The following is a 12,183-nucleotide window of genomic DNA, read 5'->3' as shown; positions in this document are numbered from 1 at the left end:
AACGTTAACGTAGCAGTGTGTGTGTGTGTGTGTGGTTCACAGTCCCCACCACTCAGAACACCACCCCTTTTTTGCCACCCCAGCCAATCACTGCCACGCAGCACGATACGCACGACCAATCCCGCTGCGTCCGCAAAAAAAAAAGTGAAGAATCTTGTGTTTATAAAAGGTGTTGGATGGGTTGAGGTGGGTACAGTGTTTGGTGAGCTGCCAACATCCCCACTACGGCAATCTCATTCCTCAGCCACCACTGGGCTTTTTTTAGGTATCGTCTTCACTATCGTCTGAGTTCAGTCGTCACCTCTTCCCTCACTACAGTCACCTCTCTTCTTGTTACAACTGAACAGCTAAAGGTATTGTTTTCAATTTCATCTCGGCTCCAATTCCACACCTTTACTGCCTCAACGCTCCTCACTGTGATCAACTCTCTCCAGCTCAGCTAAAAGAAGCATTGTCTTCAGCTTACTTTTCGGTTCGCTTGTATATGTTTCGCCCCTTCTGACTACATGGCCAAACAGTTATTTATTACCCACGCCTGGGATCCTTGTAAACATATTAGAGTCTTCTCCATGTTGTAATTTAGATTTTTATGGGAAGAACTAGAGACACGGGAAGATTCAGCACCCATTCCTTGTTCTTACTGCAGAAAACAGATATGTGATATTATTCTTTCGTAACTAAAGTCTCTTGTGGGGAGAACAGGCTATATGAGAAGATGACCTTTTCCTTTTCTTGTTCTTCCCGCAAAACAGATCCTAGTTAAGACTTGGACTTGATCGTATATATATATATATATATATATATATATATATATATATATATATATATATATATATATATATATATATATATATATATATATATATAGTCCGCTGCCCACCTGAGAACCACACCATATGCCCACCGGTTGAAGACCACTGCGGGCCTATGCTTACTGTACAGGGGCCCCATACTCCGGGTCCTATACTAATTGTATAGGGGCCCTTATGGTTGTGAATATATTATATAATGAAATACTCGGTGTTCACTTGAAACAAGGTTATACACTGGCACTTGAGCGACAAATTAGTGTCAATGGGCCCCCAAATACCGGTGGGTCCTAGGCCAATGGCCTACATAGCCCATTGGTAAATCCGGCCCTGACAATTATATCTTGCCACGTGCCAAACTGCAAGTGGGCAGAAGCGTGCAAATAGTGGGGTTGTGGTGGAAGTGGATTTTTGTCTTCGTTAAAGGGGTGGATGTGGTCGTTAGTCAGTTTAGGGTGGTGTAGTGTGTTTATTCTCATCGGGGAAAGATCTCCAACCTCTTTTCTCCTTCGTTGATGGCCATGTATAGTTAGATAAGGGAGTAAACTTGACTGGTAACACAGATGGCTCATTTCTATACTGTTTTTTACTTTAACTTTTTTACTCTACCTTGGCCAAAAATTGACACCTCTCTATCTTGAATGCTCAGTTGTAACAATAGATTAACACAACACCAGTGAATAAAATCAGGAAGGTAAACTCATACTTGGTTTACCTGAGAGTAAAGTTTAAAAAAGGTAAACTTATGCGTGGTTTACCTGAAAATAAAATAAAGGTAAACTCATACTTGGTTTACCTGAGAGTAAAGTTTAAGAAAGGTAAACTCATACGTGGTTTACCTGAGAATAAACTCATACGTGGTTTACCTGAGAATAAAATAAAGGTAAACTCATACATGGTTTACCTGAAAATAAAGTTTAAGAAAGGTAAACTCATGCTGACTCATAATAAGGTAAAATTTTGCTGACTGTGTCCTAATGATTCTTGAAGATATTGATTCAGAAAGGGGTCAGTTATTGAGATTAAGCTAACTATAATTCTCACCAACTTGGCCCAGATGTTCGTCCTTTTGTAGCTGATAACACGTAGGTCAGTGGCAGAAAAAAAGACAAAACTACGGCTCTACATCCTTTCCACGGAACTTCTTCCTGACTAGCATCATATTCTGGTGTCACTACAACTCAGCTATCAAGATGGAGGGATGGGAAGTCAAGGCCAAGTTGGTGTAAAAGTAGTATCGTCAGTCATTTGAGAAGAGGGAAAGGCGGTGGTGTAATGGTTTGCACATCCAACCCGCCCATAAATTAACCCGAGTTCAATTCCCGTACCAATCAGACTCGCGGACAAAGTTCGTTTCCCTTATGTCCCTGTTTACCTAGCAGTACAACTGAGGACGGGGATGTAAATTCGATTGTTGAGTGTCATATTCTAGGGAAAGATTCTGCACTGGTAGTAACTGACTGACTTTCTACCTTGATGCTACCCATGTTGTTGATAGGCATTCATCCAAAGCCTTCCTCTGGAGTTGAAAGCTTCATCTGCCTTCTCCATAAAACCTACACACACACACACACACACACACACACACACACTATACAGTGCCTTGATGGAGGAAAAAGATGGGGAAGAATTTATGATGAACATAACAAACGTCTTTAACAAGAAAAATTTTACTCAGCAATAAAACGACTGAATTTTAAGACAACTGAAATTAATGTCATGAAGGATGCTGCGGAAAAACTTCTCTAAACAGTACATTAGCTAACTTTACAACAATTGTAAGTAAACGTCTTGAAATACACCAGGATAAACATCTCAAATTGTTATTCCTTTGCGTTTCATGCACAGCTATGTGCACATAAACAAACCTGTTTCTTTATGGGAAGACAGGGCCCTTTGTTTTCCTGGGCCCACCATGATGCACTGCAATACACGTAAAATATTATTTTGTCAAGGAGTCGTATTTGCTTCACGTTATTGACATTTATGCATTTTCTTGCCAAGAGCCATGAGAGAACACTAATCGACAACCTCTCTCTCAGTAGACCAGAGTGGGATGAGGGAACAATCATTCCGACCTCTCGGGCTTGAGGAGCGAGCCCGGTTTGTGTGGCTGTGGGTGGAGGGGTGGTCGGTCCGTGCCATTGCCCAGCACACCGGCACCAGCGTCACCACGGTCTGCAGGTGGATCAAGCGATGGCGCAAGGAGGGCAATGTCAACAACAGAGCACGAAGCGGCAGACCCTGTCGCCACCCAAAATGGAATGAACGTTTTAACCTGGTGTCCTATGCTGCAGAAGCCAAAAGATATGCTGATAAACACTTAAAAGGTTCAACTGATTATACAATTGCTTCATTAATTCAGCCTGTGGACTACTCTACCTCCTATGGAAAATTCATAACTGGCGGCCACAGCCTTGCCCCAGATGTGTCACAGAAAAGGCCCATCTGAGTCCACGCCCCAGCAGCCGGCCTGGACAGCAAACCTTCACAACCCACACTCCCGCCATGACACTGGACACCTTACTAATTGTACTGGTCCACTCATTAGCCACTAAACCTCTGTCATGCTATTAAGTTGTCATTAGCTGTCCCTAAGCCTATTGTAATTTGCCACAGACTGTACACAACTGTTCTTCTTGATTTAACTCGATTAATTATTTTTACATTAGTTTCTTGTATTTGCTGGACGTACTGTACAAAAACTAATGAAGGTTTCACTGAATTCATTAACCCTGCTTGTCACAAAAATGATTTCGTAATATTGCAAAACTCAACATGGTTTAAGGTATGGTAGTATTCTATGAAAACTGAGCAACTGATCCAGTATTTGTTAGTAGAGATTACCCATGTACAAGGCGACCTTTACATACAAGTAATAAATAATGTTTAATCCTGTTTTTATTACACACCCGCGAGCACTTCCAGCTCTTACAGTCAGCTGTGTCAACCCCCTCTCTCTCCATGAATCCGAACCCAGCGTTGGTCGACTCATTATCCGAACCACCACTAGTGAGGAGGAGAGGACAGGGGAGAATTGTCTCGAAAATAGGTTGGGGGTGAGGGACGTGAGGTAGGAGATGAGTGGCGGAGTAGGAAGCTCGGGGAGAATAAGTTAAATAGGTAGATAAGAGAAAGAAAGGATTTAATACAGTAAGACATGTAACTTATGCACAGTGAACACAGTTTTGGAGTAAAGAATTTTTCACGAATTTGGAATATCTCATGAGAGAACTGATTGAGCACCGCAACATTCAATGTTAACACACACACACACACACACACACACACACACACACACACACACACACACACACATGACAGTGGGACGACATGGTCTCTTGAAAAAGCGCCTATGCAGCTTGACCGGTACTGGTCGAGACGAAAATTTTTAGGCAACTCTAGGTCAGAGTCGTGCTGGTCATGCATTGAAGCTGCACAGAACAAATGCTGACACACTGTAATAGCGATGTTGGATCAGATGGCAATATCAGAATCTCCCATGCACCAGGATATAATTTCTACATCACCCAAACATATAGGTACGCGCTTCCTTTCCTCTTCGCAATTCACCTTTCCTCCAGACTCAGCAAATTAACCTCTGCGACACTATTTATTAGCTTCAGTTACCTGCACATAACAGTGAGGGGAACATCAACTATTTTAGCCCTGTGATATGTTATATATTCTATTACTGATGCCACCAGACAATTTCATTCAGCTTTGGAGAGACTTTCAAACTGGCGGAGTTAGAGACAACCTCCATGAATCTCTTCACTACTGAGAATCTGTCCTAAGTTGGATAAAATCGTTTAGTGGTAACAATGAAATCAAATATATACGTCATTGAATTGAAGGGGTTAATGACTACCATGTTTGGAGGTAAATGATGAAGTATTATCACAATCACACTGAGCAGCGACATTTTCTTTGACATGTCAGCAATCCTAACGGCAAATAGATGCAGTGAAGGACTTTTGCTATAATCACACTTGTCTCCATATTAGGATGAAGATGAGAGAACAAGCCAGCCATTTTAGGAGGTCCGCATTTCTTAATGGTTTGACAGCGATAACATCATCTCATGAAATGCCTTCTTTCATGAAGAACAGATTCAGCTGTTAACAATAAAAGCCACAGAGAAAGTAACAAAAATATGTATGATTTATGAATACACAGATGTCTTAAAACACCAAGAGACACTTGACTGTGGATAACAGAATGATTCCATGAAGAAAATATACGATTAGTTCGCTTGGAGAATAATATATGTGCGTACAGGCTGCGGCCCCCACCACAAACATGAAAGAATCGTAAAAAGAAAAAAGAAGAAGAAGAATGGCCTGTACAGTATACTGTAAGGACTACAAATACAGGTCGCCTACACAAAGAAACAAAAAGCACTCCCAATCAAGAGCCACATAAAAATGAGAGGATCAAAAGTGGAGAAGGGTATTGTTTTCACTCGGTTTGTCTGTTTGTTTGCTTGTCTGTCTGTCAGTCTGTTAACACCTATATGCGGAAACTACTGGTGCGATTTTTACTAAAATTACGAGAATGATGGGCTATGACCTTCTGATCGCCTGATTAAATTTTTTGGCCAAATTGGGCGAAGGTCCAGGCTGTAGGCCCCAAAAATGTTTAAAAAAAAGTTTTAAAAATCGTTTTTTCCCGCCATAACTCCTTTAAGATTCGTCATATCGACATGAAACCAACACCTAAAGATACATCTTCCAAATCTGCATCCTATTACATCAGGGGGATCACCCACCCCCCCAGTCAGCGGTAAGGGGGACAATGGCAGGTGGATCGGGCCTAAAATTTCAAATGGGCATAAAATAGTAAATTTTCACCCGACTTATTGCAAATATGATGTGACATGTTCGACTAGATATCCTGTTGTGTTTATACGCTAACACTAAAATGGCTGCCGAGTACAGGTTTGCTGTGCCTTGGCACCGCTTCTTGTTAAGGATAGAATCATGGCCATCGTATCATAGTTTGCCGAGAGGAGGCAAAACACAAACATGGCTCAGTGGCAGTAAAAGGCTACTGTTCTTCATCTTTCCTTTGGCATTTCCTCGTGACTAACGCCATATTCTAGTTTTAACCTACTGTTATAGTTCAGATTTCAAGATGGACAGATGACAATTCTAGGTCAAATTAACGTAAAAACAGCACATTTCCTCCAACCCAGTTAACTGCACTTGCTTCTACATCTACTTCAAGCACCCGTCTATCCGTCTTTCCAGCTGAGTGTGGCTGTGGGTGTGGGTACTGATGGGGGTGGAGGTGTGGAGGAGCTGTGGAGGTATGTGGTGGTCAGTGGTGGTGTGCTTGTGGCTGTATACGGTGGTGGTGGTGGTGGTGGTGGAGGCGCTACTGCTCACACCACAGTCAACGGCGCCAGGTAAGACAGGGACACGACACACTCCGAGTACACACACTTTGAGTCATATTCCCGTTGGTTAAACAAGCTCCCTAACACCTTTTCCTAAGCGATTTATTTTGCCTATCACTTACTACTCTCCTCATCTGTGTCATTTAAATCATTCCAGTACCACCATTTTTAGCATAACAAACAAACTGATATTTACGAGCAGTAGGCCAATCCAAAAATAATCGCTAAGGAAAAGGTGTTAGGGAGCTTCCTTAACCGTTGAAAATACCTGCCTTTGGGTTGTATATTAACTGACTTTGGAGATTTCGTAACACATTTTCCTTGGCAATTTAGAATGAAGTTGCCTTTCTTTTGCTGACCACCATCCTCTTTCCGAAGGATAGGGAGGGGACTGAGGGACGTTCGTATAACCAGGCAGCTCTAGCGCTCAGTCATATCAGTACCATCGCATGAAGGTGTCCCTCATCAGCACCGTAAAGAAGGGCACATTTCTTGCTTACGCCTTCCTGTCTGCGCAGGGGATGAGATTTTGAAGGCGGGAATCGAGGCAGCTGGTGCTGTGTTGGCGGCTGACCTGCGGCCTCGCTGTTCCCTCCTGCTCCTCACACACGCCCACACCTCACCAAGTGTCGTCACTGAGGTGATGTTGTCATTGTAGTCACGCCACTGACTCTGTTGTCACACCTGTCACTTGTCACATACCACTGCCTGTTGTCACTACCATCATATCTTACATCTCTGTCATTATCACACCACTATCGCTGTTGTCATACCACTATCGTTGTTGTCACACAAGTCACCGTTGCCGTACCAGTGATTGTTGTCACACCACTGTCATGGTTATCACACCTGTCACTTGTTGCACCACTGCACTTATCACACCCGGCACTTGCCACTCCACTCTCACTGTTCTCACATCCTTGTTAATCACTGTTATCAGGAAACCAACATGCAATATCAATTTCTCCATTACCTCCCCTGTCACAAGTGTATAGCATCAACCGTTGGAGATGTTAATTTTTCCCTTTAGCATAATATTTTCATCATCAATATCGTCCTGACTCTCTCCCACCTAAGGATGGGGAGAATTAGAATCCAGAGTCAAGGAAAGTACAAAAGTGGTGGAACTGTCAACAATATTACCAGAGAAACAGGCCACACAGTCATTCCCACATCATTCAAGCCACAGGAATCATGGATCTCACAGACCTAACCATCTGCATATACCATATCTAATTTTTCTGTTTTGATGCGCGTCGTACACAGCTGTCAGTAAGTCCACTGACTTTCATAATTTTACTGATGTTTATAATAATACTATTATGGAACTGGTTATAAATGTCTACGTCTCTCATGCACTTAGTATATTATTTAATTGTTTTTCCTGTGCCTCTGACGCTGTCTTCTCTGGCTCTAGATACAGGTTCTGGTTCTTTGTATTGGTATTGTAACCTCAGGCTAATCTGACTGTGAAAACGTTGGACTGTGCGCTGAAATTACCCCGCTGCAGTTCACAATCCTCTTTGAAGGGATTACAACATGAGGGCATCCCACTCCTGGTTTGTTCTGCGAAATGCTTAAGTAACAGGTTTTTTGGAGCTAACACCAGGGGATCCCATAATTCTGGAGCCTATGTCCTTTGTCCTCTAGGCAAAACATAATAACCTTTTCAGCCAAAGAACCATATTTTGTTTGTAATTGCTATCCACATACTATTTTATTTAACTCAAGATAAATTTGTCAAACTTGACAGTTTACGCACAGCTTTCGTTATTCAGTTTATCACCAGAAGGTCTACTATGCTGAATAAAATCGTCTGAGAACAGTAAGAGTAATCTACAAAACTGTCATACTGAGTGGATAAGAGAAAATACCCATCAGTGTGAATCTGTCAAGTAAGTGGGATACATAACAATAATAAAAACCTTTGTGTGTGGCAGGCGTTGAGGCAGGTAAGGGCTGAGTGGGGGGCAGCAGTGCTGGAGGCAGGAGTCAGCAGCAGCCACAACACAACACACCATCTTCTGTCCTCACTCCTCACCCACGTCAGCCAGGTGGGATCCTTATACCAGTTAAATTCCACTCTAGGGATAATTCACTCAGAGGGAGGGGGTAGCAAGGCGTGTATCTATCTAGGTTCAACAGAGATTATATTCAGGCGTTTGTGAGGTTTATATAGAGCCATCTGATCCAGCTTGATATAATAATTTTCAGTTGCTTCGCATTAATCTCATTGCAACCAACTTGAAACTGACCTTAAGGTGCATTGGTATATGTTTTGACCAGCAAAGGGTTAATGAATCAAAATCCCTTGATTATTACCTTCCCCAGCCTAGAAACGATTTCTCGTCCTTTTAGACAGCAGAGCAGTAATCAACCACTGGGCCTGAATATGCTAAGTGATGAAAGGCTGCAAACTGACTGAATTAGAATAGATCTGGTCTCTGTCGACTAGACTTGGTTATTACTAAAATGGACATGAATGACCTAAAGGGACCACGAGTGAACTGAAGGGATCTGAAATTGCCTGAATGGACTTGAAATGGATGAAAGAAACTGAATGGATCCGAATGTACAATAACTGACCGAACTGAAACTGAGTGAAGCTGAACAGGCCCTTCACAAGCTATTATGCAGTGTGTTATAATATCCCACCACTGCCACCAATAATCTCGTAGTCGTCGCCGAGGTATTTCCAAAAATGTTAGATTGTAGGGGTTGTAAGAGGAGAGAATTTTCAAGTTGGTCTTGTCATGGATGGCAGGAGAAAGTTAAAGATGAGTCTGGGGTTTGATTACAGTTTTATTCTCAAGAGGGAGTTATCTTGACAAGAGCAGTACTAAGATGAGAGCGCTATATGTTAGCTAACACCGTGCCTTCCCCTCCTACCTTTTCCACCGTGCCTCTTCTCTTTCCTATCGCATCCTAACTCCTTCTGCTCTGTCTCTCCAATTTCACCTGTATATGGCTGGTTGTGTCATGTGTGTGGGTACGTGTGGTGATCTCCACACCTGTGGTTTGAGTTTTTCATTACGTCATTCTGTGCTGTGTGCAAAATTCTCAAGCTAGAATCTGCACTGCTGTTTCATCCAGCTCTCTCAAGCATGGACACAACTTTCTTCAAACCTCTGTATTATATATTAGCCCACCGCATCCTGGTAGATTTTTCACCAATGACCTCCCCCTATCCCGGCAGATTTTCTCTTTTTTTTTTTTTGGGGGGGGGGTGCCAAAACCGCCGCTTTTTATGAGAAACATCGACAATTCAGAGAGAAAGTGCTCACCTGAGCTTAGAAATGCTGGTACAGGTGACCCTACCCTCACCTGGTCACGTGTTCTCTCAAGCCGGGCTCCAGAGAAGACGTTTTGTATGGGAGGGGTAACTATTCCAAACCACTCAGAATGGGTAGATATTTATTTATTTGGTACGAATTTATATGTAGTACAAGACTATATAAGTTTTCACACAGTAATATAGGTGATATAAGCATTGTTTCACTCACCAAACACTTCAATATACCGCACACTCGTTGGCGATGTTACCTCCTCATCACTACCACACGTTTCTTCCTCTAACACCGCATAAAGTTTGTCCTCCACATTGTCATCGATTGGGGAATCACTCTTGCAATGAATTTCATACCATGGCGCGACACAACATGTCTTTACTGCCCAGGTCACTGGTAACAAGTGAGTTGCCAAGACATTGGCGTGTTGGGGGTGGAGGTCACACGGGGTAAGGCATTGTCCCCACCTGGCCTCGGGTAGAGGAAGGTGTCCCACGTATACATACCAAAAATCACGCACGAAATTTGAAAAATGTGCAAATGATGGGACTTGCAATTGCAGCGCATTTATAAACATCAACGGGAATCACTGTGATAAAACGTTCGGACGCATATGTACGTCAACGGGATGTGCCAGGTTAACAGTATTTATGTCACTAGCTATTATGTAGTATGTTATGATATTTTAGTGTCCTGACAGGCCTAAATAGATGGCACTGGACCTGAATGGCCTGAGACTAACATGACTGGACTACAGAGGCCGTGAATAGCCTCAATTGGACCTGAAGTGGACTGAAGGAACCTTACATGGTGTAACTGAACCTAAATAGACCTGGACTGACCCATCTGAGGCACAACAGAACTGAAGCTGAATGGATATAATAATGGCCCTGAAATGACCTAACTCTAAGTTAATTTGTCTTTTGCTTTATAAATATATAGTGTGATTGGAAGTGTCTCATACTGACTGAATATAAATTGGCCATACATGGTACCACATACAAAAGTACTATTCACACATCTACGACTGGGATGCAAGTCAGGAAGTAAATATTGCAAAATTTTCAGTGGTGTTCTGGGTTTCTGAGGATATTATGAAATGTTGCAGATAGACAGTCGGCCTACACGCTTGTTAACAGATTTCTCAAACATTCATGCCTGTGTGTGTGTGTGTGTGTGTGTGTGTGTGTGTGTGTGTGTGTGTGTACTGTGGCCAAGTGATGAAGTGTGAGTTACAGTGCGGGGTGGGATGGGGAATTATGTTGTTGTGGAGTAATATATTAGACTTTGCCAGTGGACTTCATATATTTGTGTCCCGAGTCAGGATATGAACAAAGAATGTGCCCATGAATGTCACTGTGGTGCTCACTGTACGTACTGAATGTCCTGTTTTCGTTTCATCATGCTAGTCAATTGCAGCTTATCTTCTTTGTGATTGTTCGGGAGGTATCATGCTTGAATTTGTTATAATTGATCATGCCCGGTCCATGCCTCGTCCCTTCTAGAACACATAGGTTTGTATTTTTTTTTTCTTTTCAACATCCTTAAAAAGACGAAGGGGAACTACAAGGCTTGGTGGATGAGTTTGGGAGAGTGTGTAAGAAACGGAATCTAAAGGTGAATGTAGGGAAGAGTAAAGTGATGGTCTTTGAGAGAGGTGAAGTCAGTGAATGTACAGTGAGGCTGGGTGGTGAGGAAATGGAAAATGTGAGTACGTTTAAGTAGTTGGGTAGTGTGATGAGTAAGGATGGAAGTTTGGAGGGTGAAGTGCTTGAAAGGGTACAACAAGGAAGAAAGGTTGCTGGTTCCTTGAAAACAGTGATAAGAAACAGGGAAGTGAGCATGGAAGTGAAAAAGCAACTACATGACAGTATTGTGATACCAACTCTGGCGTATGGAAGTGAAGCTTGGAACTTGTTGGAAGGACACAAGTCGAGAGTGAGTGCGGTGGAAATGAGGAGCCTGTGGAGTCACATGGAGAGACAGGCTGACAAATGAGGATTTAAAGGAGCGTTGTGGTGTGGATGTGGATGTGATAGGAAGCGTTAGGAGGAACACACTGAGGTGGTTTGGCCATGTGGAGAGGATGGAGGGTGAGAGACTGGCGAGGAGAGTGTATGTGAGTGAGGTGGAGGGGGTGAGAGGGAGGGGGAGGCCGAGGATGAGATGGAGGGATGGGGTGGAGAGGTATATGAGAGAGGGGGGGGTGAGTTGGGAGCAGGGCAGTGAAATGGCGGGGGACAGGGCGATGTGGAGGCGATTTGTTTGTGGCCACCCAGTACGGGATTGAGGCGTCTGGCAATAGATAGATAGATAGATCCTTTAAAAAGAATTTCACTAAAAATGTGTCAGTGTCATGCAGATATGCTTGAAGACGGGCTCCATGACCAGGGTTTATCTCTCTTTTCCGTATGTACACATTTGGGAATGTTTCCTACCGTCAGGCATCTACTTCATTCTTTTTTTTTTTTTAAGTAAGGTACCGTAGTATTCTATTCTAGTCACTGCAGGATCAATATACCCTATATACAGTATATATATTGCCATTTTGTGAGCATTCTGAGCTGAGTGTGTTCCCCACGTACAGTACCTGTGAAGCTGTCACTTTCAGGCTGTGCGTGAATGGTGGTGCGTCACATTCTTGGTGGTGAGTGATGATCTTCAGTTTATCACCACTTGGATCAAT

At 42.9% G+C, this 12,183-nt stretch overlaps 1 long non-coding RNA gene across 1 annotated transcript; it reads left to right on the top strand.

Moving 5' to 3' along the window:
* The first annotated feature begins 6,780 nt into the window (after positions 1 to 6,780).
* LOC145403653 (uncharacterized) lies at positions 6,781 to 12,182 on the top strand. The gene is made up of 3 exons (XR_013898042.1): positions 6,781 to 6,850; positions 8,151 to 8,264; positions 12,109 to 12,182. It is a non-coding gene; the product is annotated as an uncharacterized LOC145403653 (long non-coding RNA).
* Position 12,183: the final 1 nt, after the last annotated feature.

The sequence above is a fragment of the Coenobita brevimanus genome, chromosome 61 (assembly GCF_032717465.1).
Source record: "Coenobita brevimanus isolate Jiangsu-jjx chromosome 61, ASM3271746v2, whole genome shotgun sequence".
NCBI classification, from domain to species: domain Eukaryota; kingdom Metazoa; phylum Arthropoda; class Malacostraca; order Decapoda; family Coenobitidae; genus Coenobita; species Coenobita brevimanus.
This window is presented reverse-complemented; position numbering and strand designations above follow the sequence as displayed.